General features: G+C 38.3%; 1 protein-coding gene and 1 pseudogene across 4 annotated transcripts in view; both read right to left on the bottom strand.

The window, feature by feature from the left end:
- MAST4 (microtubule associated serine/threonine kinase family member 4) overlaps positions 1-14,412 on the bottom strand; it is a 576,418-nt gene that overhangs the window by 541,712 nt on the left and 20,294 nt on the right. The window lies entirely within an intron of this gene.
- Positions 2,141-2,289, bottom strand: LOC116275192 (annotated as a pseudogene).

The raw sequence follows: 14,412 nt of genomic DNA, 5'->3' as shown, positions 1-14,412 counted from the left end.
TTTAAGGATTTTTCCCAGGAAAATAACCCAAAGGAGAAAAATTTTATGATGTCAAGCATATCACTGTAATAAAAACCCAAAATCAACTGATGAATAGAACACTCTCAAGCATCTCCCAACACAACAGAGCATAGCTTGCGGGAGCGTGGGGGTCTCAAGTCAGACTGCCTAGGTTCAGTTCAAATCCCAGCTCTGCCAATTATTAATGAACAACTCTTGGCAGATTATTTAAATTCTCTTTGGTTCAATTTCCCCTTTGGTAAAATGGGGATGGCAATATCTACTTCATAGGTTTTTTTCAAGAATTAAATGAATACAATAAAATATCATCACAACACTATATAAAGGGTCCAAGATGTGAAATCACGCAAAATGTAAAATCTTCTTCTTGTGAGGTTATATCTAGGGCAAGCTTGTGCTATTAGCCTGGCTCCAAAGCACCCAGCAATCACCAACGGCTTTATGACCAAAGTTACATTATTTGGCGGTGTTGCTGGGGAGCTTATTGTACATACAAAGTATTACCTAGCACACAAAAGGCATTACGTAATGATTCAGTCTCCCAACTCTGTTTTCCCACAGCTCACTGTGACACTCAGCCCTACTGTGGCTTCTTTCCTTCATGTGTGTATGTGTCTTACCTCCTCAGCAAGACCCAGTACTGAAATAAGAGATTCGGATTTTGAAATAAAAGCATACACAAAACACAGAAACTCCAAATTCCAGAATGTTTTTCATTTAACACCTCATTCACTGCTTTATGTATAGCAACTCCTTACCCCCTACTTAGAAATTACCATCAAGCACGGCTTTCTAGGACACAAGTAAAGGACCAGAAGACAGCAAACAAAAAGTCCATTCAGACCATTTATGGCAACTCACAGATTTTATTTGTTGAAGTCCTTAGGCCTTTACTGACAAACTATTCATTCTTATTTGATCCACAATTCTAACTAACCCACAATACTAACTAATCTGATCACCTGGTTTCCAGATCCATGGCAGATTAGAATCAACAAATTGAGAGAAAAAAACATGGAGGCTACTATAGAAAAAAAATGATAAAAATAAGGTATGAGCCAGACCAAGGCTCAAATTAAAAAAAGTAAAAATAAAGTAGAACCCAAACCTCAGTAGTCTGAAGGCACTCAGAAAAAGGACAAACAGCAGCCTTGCCAATTGCTCCTGAATGCAACACCTTTACGGCCTAGCACATGTGTCTGTAATGTTACTCCTGAGCCAATGTTAAACAGTTTAATTATCTAGAAATCTATAAGGCACCTGAGATTCAGAGAGATCGCTCTATGGAACCACTTCTTTATTTTTAAGTACTAATGTTCTCTGCTGGGATAAGCTATCTGAGAAAACTGAGATAATAATGTTTTCCCAAAGAGCTCTAAATAGTCTGAGTTTAACTATACATACTGTGATAAAAACCAGTTAATGAGATTTGCCAGGTGGAACCTTATAGAACCTTTAGAGAAAATAATAAATATAATATGTGAATACTTTAAATTTCAATAACTCTAAAGTGTTTGTAAATTTGTTTTCTCACCTATATTAAACTCCCCTTACAACTTTGTTTATGCCGTCTATAACGAAGTCTCCTTTTCAAGACAGAACAAGGATAAACTTCAGTCTAGATGCTACCCAAGTCACCTCCCCCGCAAATCACAAAATCCAAAATTATAACTATTCCCCACTGTATTTAAAGAGTCATAATTTTCCCAAAATGATGAAAACAGGATGCGGAGTTGACATGATAATGCTGCAGAACAAAAGTGATCACGTTTTAAAGACTTTACTAACTCTTTATAACCAAAAAGTTACGGTTTGACATCACCGCATTCTGACGGCCAGAATCTGTAACATCCTAGAGCAGTGGTTTTCACCCTGGTTGCACATCAGAAGCACCTGGGGAACTTCAGCAATACCTAGGCCCCATTCCCAGGAGTCTGATTTGATTGGTCTAGACAGTGGGACCAAGGATTTTTTTTTTCCAAGTTCCTCTAATGATTCTAATATGCACCCAGTGTTGAGAACCACTCCCTAGTATGGTCCTTTCTTATCTATAAAGATCCGACCCAACAAAGTTAAAAATTGTTATTAAACATTTTACCCTATTCTGAAAAAGCCCATCACTCTATCCTTACAAGTTACTTACAAGTTAATAGTTAAGGCAAATATTTCAAAGTTACTTACAAGTTAATAGTTAAGGCAAATATTTCAAAGTTTCAAAATAAAACTATATTCCTACACTTGATCTTAGCCAAAAGGCCAAGAAGCGATAATAAAACTATATTCCTATTCAAATGTGAATATTAGCTACTCATAGACATCTTTCCAGTTGGTTAAAATTATTGAGCACTAATAATAACTTGTTAATAAGTTGTTTTCATATTAGTCCACAAGTTCCCATTCTTTCAACAGCTCCCAGCAGCCAGAGGCCATGGGCAGACAATTCCTTGTGATCTGATAATATCTCAAGAGTATTCCATCACATTTCAATTTATACCAATGGAACGGGAGATAGGCAGACAGCAGCTGCTATAAATGTGGTAAAAACACACTGAAGCTCCACTTGAAATTCCTTCACTGAGATAAATGGAGATATGTGTGGGCCCAGGTGGAAATGGTTCAAAATCTTAAATATGAAATGCTCTCAGTAATTTGCTAAAACTTGAGCAGAGCAGGACAGCTGGGATGGGAAAGAAAAAGGCTTCCAAAGGGAGAGGCCAAGGCACAAGTCTGCCAGGCCCATCACAGAGCTAACTGCACAGGTATCAAATGCAGATCTCCCTGAAAATATGCTTACCTCTTCTAGTTTGCAGTAACACTACCAGTGTCAAAACCAGAATTTGCAACAAGCCTTCTTCAGGAATCTGGGTGCAAGGAGAACATATTTTATATGCCAAGTATGTTTTTTTATCTAAAGGGATTCCAGTAAGAATCCCAGCCTTCCTTGGCACCCTGTCCCTGGATATTGGTGATTATCAATGCAGGCTCAATTTCCAAAAGATCTCAGCCTGCACTCTCTCTCTCAGCTTTCAAAGCACATGAAGATGACCTTAAGCGGACAATACCAGTATCTGCTGAGAAGGTTTTTCTCCAAAAAATAAAAACATTGTTTGCGTCCCTAATGTAATCATGCTTTTAGCATGATCTCTCAGTGTAAGATATTATACAATTCTAGGTAACTCTGGACTATCTATTGCAGGGACATTGCGAAGGACACTGTACATTCACTATTCAATATCTCCTATGTTATGGAAAATTTTATCAGACCTCAACACCAAGAAAAGCTCTGCTTCTCCTGAGTAACTGCTTTGCTTTTGCTTTCAGAACACTGAATCACATAATCATGTTTCCTTCTTTGCCAAGGCTGTTATAATGCTACGAAATCCAGAAGCAAGTTTGGCCCTCCTCTTCCAGCAAATACATAGGATCTGCTGTCATACATTCTTGTATGCTAACTTCACCATGACTTTCCCCCTGCCCCTCTATCTTTAATTTTCCCTTTGCTGGGGCAAGTTGATTGAAGGTAAAAAATAATAATAATAATAATTTTTCCTTTGCTCCAATTTCCTAATCTATTAATTTTATCCTCTGAGCACAAGTAGAATTCCCTCTATAATCAATAGGAAGGAATTCAACGTGACTGCGTTAGATGAAATCACTGTAAATAATCAACGTTGTCATTTTAGCTAAATAGATAAGCAGCAATTTCCCCCTACATCTTTGGTCTACTCACAATGACCTTATTTTTAAGTAGTTCTGGAGCCTACTTGAAAAAGAAAAAAAAAAGCCAGGCACCGTGGCTCATGCTTGCCACCCCAGCACTTTGGAAGGTCAAGGCAGGAGGAACGCTTGAACCTAGGAGTTTAAGACTAGCCTAGGCAACATAGTGAAACTCCACCTCTACAAAAAATAAAAAATATTTAGCCAGTGTGGTGGTGTGTGCCTATACTCCTAGCTACTTGGAAGGCTAGAGTGGGAGGGATCACCTGAGCTCAGGAGATTTGAGGTTGCAGTGAGCTATGATTACACCACTGCACTATATAGTCTGGGCAACAGAGCAAAACACTGCCTCTAAAAAAAGAAAAAAACAAAAACAAAAAAGAAACACTTAAAAATCAATTTAAAAAAATTTTAAAAATCAAAGAAAGTTTTGTTTTTAGCAACATAAAACAGCAATTGGTGGGGACAGGGTGGGGGGCAGAGCACAGACAGCATTTTGTCCAGAGGAGCTGAAAGGTACTTAATCTGTTCAAACTTCCAATAAGTCTGAAAGAGCATGGTGTGAACCCAGTGAAACTGGGGTGACAATATGCAAGATCCCACAGTCACATGACTTAACTGGGATTAAACCAATGAAAATGTTGTAAAAGCAGCTTTACAGCTCCCCATTTCAGCTTTTTTTAAAAAACAGATAAACTCTAGTTTTTGCTATAAGAAGTTTTTTCTGTAATAATACTAAAATGATAATGACTGTGATAAATGGTTAGAAGAAAGATGGCAGTCATTAATGCACGTCACAGATGCCCAAATTGCATATGCTGAGTTTAATTATTTGCAGCCACTGCAGCATCTAAAAATTCTCACGTGAACACACCACTCCTCTATCTACAATGTTCTAAACCAAGTCATCCATGACTGCTACCCTGGCGAAGTCTTACTTCTCAGTCTTGCCTTCCTATCAGTAGCATTGAACATGGTTGATCACAACCTCTTCCTCAAAACACCATTTTACTTGCCTTCCAGGACACCACCATTTTCCTTTTAAACCTTCATATGGTTTGGCTATGAACCCACCCAAATCTCATCTTTTAGTTCCCATAATCTCCACGTGTCATGGGAAGGACCTGGTGGGAGGTAATTGAAGAATGGGGGCAGTTATCCCCATGCTGCTTTTCTCGTGATAGTGAGTTCTCACAACATCTGATGGCTTTATAAGGGTCTTTTCCCCCTTTTGCTTGGCACTTCTTGCTGCCGCATGTGAAGAAGGACGTGTTTGCTTCCCCTTCTGCCCTAATTGTAAGTTTCTTAAGGCCTCCCCAGCCCTGCTGAACTGAGTCAATTAAGCCGCTTTCCTTTATAAATTACCCAGTGTCACTTGTCTTTATTAGCAGCATGAGAACAGACTAAAACAAACCTCCTATCTTTGGTCATTTGACCTAGTATCCTTTGCTAGTTACTTCGTATCTCCCTGATCTGTAAGCCATGAAATGCCTTGGGCATTGCTAACTATCCCAGTGATCCCATTGGTCCCACAGCTTTCTCTACCAGTGGACTCCCCAAACATCCCTCGCTTGGGTGTCCCTTCCTGACTTCCAGGCTTTTATCCAGCTTTTTTTCTCACATCTCCACTTAGGTGTTTAACAGAAATCTCAACCCTCACCCCTTGAAAGGATTTTATACCTTTTATACCTTACAGCATGGCATTTTCAGCACTGGCACAAAACTCTCTAATAAGACAAAGGTAAGACCACAGCATTTGTCTTATGAGAAACAGGAAACACTGCTTACAGTCTTTAAATCATTACTGCACTTTAACTGTCACAAATTTGCAATGCATTTGGGAAACAATTTGCAAATGTTCTAGCTGAGAATTTACAGAACATTTTAAGCAGACATTACTGTCATAAATTGCTTACTGGTGCTGTATTTTACATGTTACTTAAATGTACTAACAGTGCAGCAGAAGAGTATTGCACCTTCTTCAAGATATACAGTGAGAACCATCAGTAGTGCATGGAACCCATGATTTTTCTTTAACAGCTCTATTTAGATACTGTGAACATGAAAACTGTATGTATCTAAGAGGTACAACTTGATGCTTTGGAATACATATATATTGTGAAACGCATCTCTATTACCTCTAGTTACCATTTGTGCACGTGTGTATGTGAGAAGATTTAAGATCTACCCTTTTAGCAAATTCTAAGTATATAATACAATATTAGCTTCACCATGCTGTACATCAGATCTTCAGAACTTCATCTACCATAACTGAAACTTTGTACCCTTTGACTAATATCATCCCATAACCACTCTCCTCTCTGCTTCTATAAGTTTCAGATTTTATATTATTTATATTTTAGATTCTACATTACATTATATCATGCAGTATTTTTCTGTGTCTCATTTTGCTTTGCATAATATCCTCTGGCTCCATCCATGTTGTTGCAAATAGGATTTCCTTCTTTTTAAAGGCAGAATAATATTCCATTGTATACACATATAGCACATTTTCTTTACTCATCTCTTGAGTGACATTTAGATTGTTTCTACATCTTTGTTTCTGTGAATAATGCTAAGAACATGGGTGCAAGTATCTCTTTATGATCCTTATTTCAGTTCGTTTGGATATATAACCAGAAGTAGGATTGCTGGGCCCTATGGTGCTTCCTTTTTTAATTTTCTCATGAATTTCCATACTGTTTTCCATAATGGCTACACTAATTTACATTCCCAATTGTGTACTAAGATTCCCTTTTCTCCACATCCTCACCAACATTTATCTGTTGTCTTTTTATGGTTTTGACTCTTTTTCCTGATGAAGAAAGATGTTGAGCACCTTTAAATATACCTGTTAGCCATTTAAATTTTTTCTTTTGACAAGTACCTATTTAGGTACTTTGCCCATTTAATTGAATTATTTGTATTTTTGGTATTGAGTTGTATTCGCTCTTTATATATTTTGGATGTTAATCCCTTATCAGATCTACAGTTTGCTAATATTTTACTCAACAAGGGTTATATCCTTGTCATGGGGGTGACAGGCCAGCATTTATAGTGTTGCCATGAGGAATACTGTATTTACAAATAGTGCTTTTGTTGGAAAACATCCTTCTGCAGGCTTAAAGACCACAGAAGGAAACTGAATGCAAGAGAGGTTAGTCTTCTCCCATTCTGTAGGTTGTCTTTTCATTTATCTCAACCTAAATCCCATATTCAATACAATCTTGCTGGAGAAGACAGATACACACACACACACACACACACACACACGAAGGAAAGCAACAATATGGCCAAGTGTCACAGTGAGCTGAGGGAGACCACCAGAATTAGGAGAATTAATGTTTTTTGTATGCAAGGTAGTGCTCTAGAGCTTTGCATGTACAAAAAAAACCACTTCATTTTGATTATTTCCTTTGCTATGCTGAAGCTTTTTAGTTTTATGTAATATCATTTTCGCTTTTGTTGCCATATCCGAAAAATTACTGCCAAGACCAAGGTCATGAAGGTTTCCCTGTTTTCTTCTAGGAGTTTTACAATTGCAAGTCTTATGTTAAAGTCTTTGATCCATTTTGAGTTGATGTTTGTGACCGGTGTGAAACAGGGGTCCAATTTTATTCTTTTGCTAAAAAGGTTATCCTTCCCCCATTGCACACTTGGCACACTTATAGAAATTGTTGACCATAAATATGTAGGTTTATTTCTGGGCTCTCTATTCTGTTCCATTGGCCAATATCTCTGCTTTTATAGCAGTACCATGCTGTTGTGATTACTATAGTATTGTAATATAATTTGAAGTCAGGAAGTTTGATGCCTCCAGCTTTGTTCTTCTTGCTCAAGATTGTTTTTGCTATTCAGGGTCTTTTGTGGTCCCATATAAATTTTAGGGGTAGTTTTTCTTTTCCTGTAAAAGGTACCATTGAGAGTTTGATAGGAATTACTTTTAATCTGTAGTTTGGGGTAGTATAAACATTTTAACAGGCCGGGCGTGGTGGCTCACGCCTATAATCCCAGCACTTTGGAAGGCCGAGGCAGACGGATCACAAGGTCAGGAGATCGAGACCATCCTGACTAACATGGTGAAACCCCGTCTCTACTAAAAATACATAAACATTAGCCGGGCCTGGTGGTGGGCACCTGTAGTCCCAGTTACTGGGGAGGCTGAGGCAGGAGAATGGCATGAAACTGGGAGGCGGAGCTTGCAGTGAGCCGAGATCGTGTAACTACACTCCAGCCTGGGTGACAGAGTAAGACTCTGTCTCAAAAAAAAAAAAAAAAATTTATATTAATTCTTCCAATCTGTGAACATGAGACCTTTCCATTTATGTTTTAAATTTCCTTCATCAATATTTTATAATTAAATGTACAAGTCTCTCACCTCCTTGATTCCTAAGTATTTTATTCTTTTTCTTATGAGATTTTCTTAATTTTCCTTTTAGAGACTTTATCGTTGATGTATAGATATGCCACTGTTTTTGTGCTGATTTTTAATCTTACTTTACTGAATTCACTGATCAGTTCTAACAGTTTTTGTGGAGTCTTTAGGATTTTCTATGTATATATGATCATGACATCTACAAACAGATAATTTTGCCTCTTCCCTTCCAATTTGAATGCCTTTTCTTTTTCTTGTCTGTTTTCTCTGCCTAGGACTTCCAGTACAATGTTGAAGAGAAGTGATGACATATGGCATCCTTATCTTTCTCTAAATCTTAGAGGAAAAACTAAGTTTTCGCCCACTGATTATAGCATTACTTGTGGGTTCTTCATATACGGCTTTTACTAAGTTCCTCCTATGCCTATTTGGTTCAGAGTTTTTAATCATAAAATAATGTTAAATTTTGTCAAATATTTTTTCTGCATCTGCTGAAATGTTTTTATCTTCTATGCTGTGAATGTGGCATATCACATTGTATGTACATTGAACCATCCTTGCATCTCAGGGATAAATCCCACTTGGTCACGATGTATGATCCTTAAAATGTACTACTGAATGTTGTCTGCTAGTACTTTACTGAGGATTTCTGCATCTATGTTTATCAGGGATTACAGCCTGTAGTTTTCTTTTGGTATCTTTGTCTGGCTTTAGAATCAGGGCGACACTGGCCTCATAAAATGAGTCTGGGAATGTTCCCTCTTCTACTTTTTGAAAAGCATTTAAGAGGGCTTGGTATTAGTTTTTTGAACCATGGTTCTTATAAGGCCATAACCCTTGTAGCCACCAGATGACAGCCCACACATCTCTCTGTGTTTGAGGGCTTCCCTGGTGACCCACTGGATATCAGGGTTTCTTTTGATAACTTTATGGATCAAAAGGGATTCACCCAAAGGATCTGTGTCATCTTCACCTGTCCCATAGGAATTCAGTACTCTCAGGGACCCATAGTAGCACAAAGTTCATAACTTAGCACCAGACTGAAGGCTATGAGCAAACCCCACCACGGACAGCACAAGCTGCAGCCTTAGGAACAGGACACCTATGGCCACCAGCGCATACACAAACTCAGAAGATGCCATAACTTTGGTTAGCTTGACATCTCACTAGGGTGCTTTATTGGGTCTGGGATTCTGTGCAGCAAGGTTGTCATTAGGCTGGTTGCCCTACATCTTCCCCACTCCATAAATGGCACACTACCCTTTTCAGTTCACCTGGCCAAAAACTTAGAAGTCTTCTTTGATTTTTCCAGTTCTTATCTCCCATTTTCACTCTGTGAGCAAACTCTGTCAAGTTTATGTTCAGTACACATCTGGAGACTGTTTGCTTCTTACCACCTCTACTGTCAACCTGCTCCAAGCACCATCACCTCTCACCTGATGACTGCAGTAACCTCTTAACTGATTCTCTGTTTTCACTCCAACCTCTTTATTCTATTATCTATACAGAAGCCAGTGAGCCTGTTAAAAATTAGGTCATGTGACCCTTCTACTAAAAACCTTCCAGTGACTATGCAACTGACTTCCAAGCTTTAAAAAAAAGGGGGGGTGGGCCTTACAAGGACCTACAAAGTGACATGACATGGCCTTACACTTCATTCCTAGCCTTTGATCTCAGCTCCTACAACTCTTTCCCACACTCATTCTGCTCCACTCTGGCCTTCTTACCACACCTTGAATTCTTGAGATATGTTCCACCTCAGGGCCTTTGCACTTGCCGTTTCCCCTTCTCTCCAGACAGACACTTGTCCAAACACATCATCTTGTTCAAATCTTCACACAAGTCACTTTCACGGAAATATCTTCCTTGACCATGCTGTCAAAAACTATAAATATCCCTCACCCCACACCCCAGCACTCCATATTCCATTTTATTTTTCTTCTTAGGGTGCACTACCATCTAACACAGGGGTCTGCAAACTATGGAGACTGTGGGCCAAATCTGGCCTGCAGCATGATTCTGTAAATAGTGTTGTTGGAACACAGCTATACCCTTTCACAGACACATTGGCTATAGCTGCTCTCACACTACAGTGGCAGGGTTGAGTAGTTGCAACAGAAACCATCTGGCCCACAAAGCCTGAAGTATTTACTATTTGGCCCTCTATAGAAAACAATTGTCAACTCCTGCTCTAACCCATTGCCTAACATATTATCTGTCTCTTCTCTATGCAATATAAACCCCATGAGACCAGGGACTTTTGCTTGCTTTGTTCATCACTGTATTCCCAGTGCCAGTAACAGTACCCGATGCACAGTAGGTGCTCAATTAGTATTTGTTGGGTAGATGGAAGAATGAATAAATTGGTATGGTTGACTTGAAAGGTCTAGAACACACTAGTGATCTTTTTAAACCATTTTTATTGTGAAATATGCAGAAAGTACCTAAAACATAAAAGCAAAGTATAATAAATAAATATAGAATACTCTTGTAACCACCACTCAAGTAAATAAGAAGATATGGCTAATGCCTTTCAAGCCAAAATATTGTGCTTCTCTAAAAACCAAATTAACTAAGATGCAAAGTAGAATAAGAGCCCTGTTTTCTCTGCATGCTCTGGTTCTTAGACATGCTATCCAAACATTTTCTCACTGCTACTCATACAATAGCACTGCGAGACAAAAGAATGAGAAAAATTCCAGAACCTCACTATAAAGCCACTCTGTTAAGGCACATGCCATTTAAGTTAAAGTTGCTTTACAGTAGGGCTTTGGACCTTTTGAATATAATCATCTTCTGTTATTTGAGGTCCCCAGAATCAAATTCTACTCTAAAATGAACATGACACTACTGAGGCTACCACCTATTTATGTAAATCTCTGACTTCATTTTTCTTAAGTATTTCTGATCCCTCAGAACAAAAAATCAACACAGTCATCCTCAACTCCTCTTCATTTATCTCTCTCTTCACTTTAACAGGACACTGCTGCTGGTGCACAGAGAATTCAGGGGAAAAAAAAAAACCAATCTATTGAGAAACAATTCTGACTTAACGGCTGTGTCATTTCCTATACATGTCTCCCTTTCTCTGAATTAGGGGGGACATTTGCATTAAAACAGTATCTCTTTTACTTAGAATGCACCTGCTTGGGCTGATTAAGCCACAACTAAAGTCACAATCTTCCACTTTTGAGCTCCCTACCATTCTAACAAAATGAGTTATCACTTCCGGTGAGACATTAAAAAAAAGAAATCAGGACCTGTAAAAACAGAATTGTCCCCATATGAGGTGGAGAAAAGATAGACAGACACAGAGGTAGGAGAAAAAAAGATGTAAAAAACAAGGACTAGCAAATATTTTCTCATAAAATCTACAAAAATGTTAAGTCTCAACTTACAGATAATTACCATTCCCATAAATGAGACTACTGCTCACAGAGCTAAATTTTTCTCTACTACAGCATTTCTACAGACATGTGACATATTGTTTTGTTTTACTAAAGGCCATACTTTGTTGTTTTTTTAAAAGCCATCACTTAGGGTTGAATGCCATTATTAACGGCAAATATTAGAGATAATGTGCCCATACCAATTTCACACAATGATACTTTTCATTATTACGAATAAAGAAGTACTACAGAACTTTGTTGAAAATTTAAAACTGTACTGAGCTTTTATAATATTTTTAATTTGTAGGCATAACTTCATACGGTTTTAATGTGAAGGGAAAGTAGTATTGTAGACTTCTATCTATTTTCCCCACTCACAAATATTTACATGTAATACAATATAATTGCTTTGTTGTGAAAGTGCTAAAGAAAACACAAGCATCCACCTTCTACTATACCAGGGTTTCACCTTCAGCATAATGGGATATGATGTGTCCTGTAGAATATTTTGCTAACAATGAACTATAATCATCAGGTAACAACTATTTTTAAGTACTACCCTTTTCCTTACTCCATGAAAAAACAGAAAGCAACCTAAGTCTTTCATTCAAGACCTATATTTAAAATACTAAAATTCTGGTATAATATATATCCTATAAAGTCTATATATCTTGTATCTATATATCTTGTATATATCCTACTTTCAGATATTTTATACATATATTTACATATATATAAAATACTTTTTTCTTTATAGGGCTAAGTAGATATACAGTGCTGGTAAGAATTTACAAATCTATTGTTTCAAACAACAAAAAGGTGACCTTGATATAAATTTTTTAAATTAAATCTACTAAATTATTTTCTTTCCAGATATATGAGTAAACAGAGCATCACTATGGTAATAAAATAAAGAAGTATGCTGAATAGGAATCTGGCAAAATATGTACAAGGTTAATAAAATTTAAAATATTCCCCAGAATGGAGTATTCTGAGACTATGCACAGAAATACCTTAGTCATATTGACTCAGTGGGGGGAAAATTAGTTTATTTCATTCCCCTCAACAAACTTACTTTGTCACATACATGAGCTTCCTGTATAGATTCACAAGCACACATCTGCACCCGTGTATATGAGGAGAATGTATCATTCTCTATATCTCTATTAGGAGAAAAGGGTATAAGCAGCTCAACAAAATTCCACAGGATCCTGCAGGCATTGATATTACAACATGAATTTTTATGAGTTTTCAGGGAGAAAAATATTCCTAACGAAGGTTGATAAGACCTGACAGCTCCGAGTGAATGAAATACATATACCCTGGGGCTCTCACTCACCAAGTCCCTACTCTGAGAGTGGCACACGCATAATTCGGTACCCAGCAAGCCCCTGATGTGTTTAGAGCTCAAAGGTTCAGAAGCAGAACCCCCGGTAAATCCCCAAATGCAAAACTGTCTACTATAGTTACTCCTGCGAAAAGTTACTCTCTCACAATGGCCATACTTCTATTTGAGGAACAAAGTACTAACAAATGATAAAAAAGTGTTAGATAGACAAGTGTTCTCTTCACCTGCTAATTTCTTTTATTTCCACTGTCCCTACTGCCCTCCACAAGACTTGGGGTGACAGGCTAGCATTCAGTGCATTGCCAAGAAAAGAATACTATATTTATAAAATGGTGCTTTTGTTGGAAAACACTCTTTTCCAGGCTTACAGACCACAGAAAGACACTCATGCCCTGGAAAGGGAGATAGGCAGGCTTCCTTCTCTGTCTCCTCTCTCTTCACATACTCAAATATCCATCAGTTCAGCAAAATTAAGTCAGAAAAAAAAAAAATCCTTTTCTTTTTATAAAACGTGCACTAGCAATTCTCAGACTACTAAAAGAAATGAAAAGCACAATATTCCTAATGGGAATAACAATTTTAATAGCTGCCTTGCTATTTGAGGAGCCACTCAAAAATGATCAGGGTAAGCATCAAAAGTCACATCTAGTTAATCTGAAGCCTTTTAAACCAGCGTGTCTGTCTCCCCTCAATACAGAGGGAAGTGTTTAGTTCTGTAATGAGACATTAATGTTCATCCAACAGGTTAGGCTGGGGTGGTGACATAAATTTGTAAGTATGCTTTTAAGCGAAAACACGCACACTAAAATCTAGAGTCTTCTACATGTTACAAAAATAGTCACAAACAATGCAAGTAGAATCAAGTGTCCAACATCCTTTGTTACACTGAGGGAGAAGGTCAGGGAAAATCAGACAGTAACAAAGTCAGACACTTGAAAGGAAAACAGACAGGTTCAAATCCTGTCCCTCTCACTTACTGGAAGACTCAGTGACTTGAGTTCTCTGAAATCCCTGTTTCCTCACCTATAAAACAGGGCTACTACCCTGCACCCTCACCGACTTGCTGTGAGGATCAAAGGTCTGATGTGTGCAAGCATCTAGCATAGGTCCTGCACAGAAAAGGCCGTGGGCAGGAAAGAGCACTCGGCAGTAAAGATTCTCTTTCTCCACAAGCCAACAGGCAGGAGGCCAGTGCTCCTACAACCTTGGTAACTCACAGAACCACCTGGCAGGCCTTTAACACACATAGACACGCGGAGTCAGGGGTCTCCCCGATTCCTCCCAGAATCAGGGTCTCCCAGTGTAGACAATGTCAAAGCTCCATAGGGGATTCAAATGGAGTCAAAGCAGGGACCAAAAATACTGCCCTAGCACCTAGTTCCCTATCCAAGCCCAGCTGCCAGGAACATAGGCTAAATATTCTGCTTATTGCATTCCTGGCCTTCCTGAGCACTGTCTTTCTCCCTTTATTAGTATGCGTTCATGTTTTACTTTGTTCATGGTCACTGGCCTTTCCAAATCCGTGCTTCTATGGTAAGCTCCGCAAGGGTGTACCACGGGGA

This window comes from Papio anubis, chromosome 5 (assembly GCF_008728515.1).
Source record: "Papio anubis isolate 15944 chromosome 5, Panubis1.0, whole genome shotgun sequence".
NCBI lineage: Eukaryota > Metazoa > Chordata > Mammalia > Primates > Cercopithecidae > Papio > Papio anubis.
Note: the sequence above shows the minus strand (reverse complement) of the source record. Positions and strands in the feature narration are given on the sequence as shown.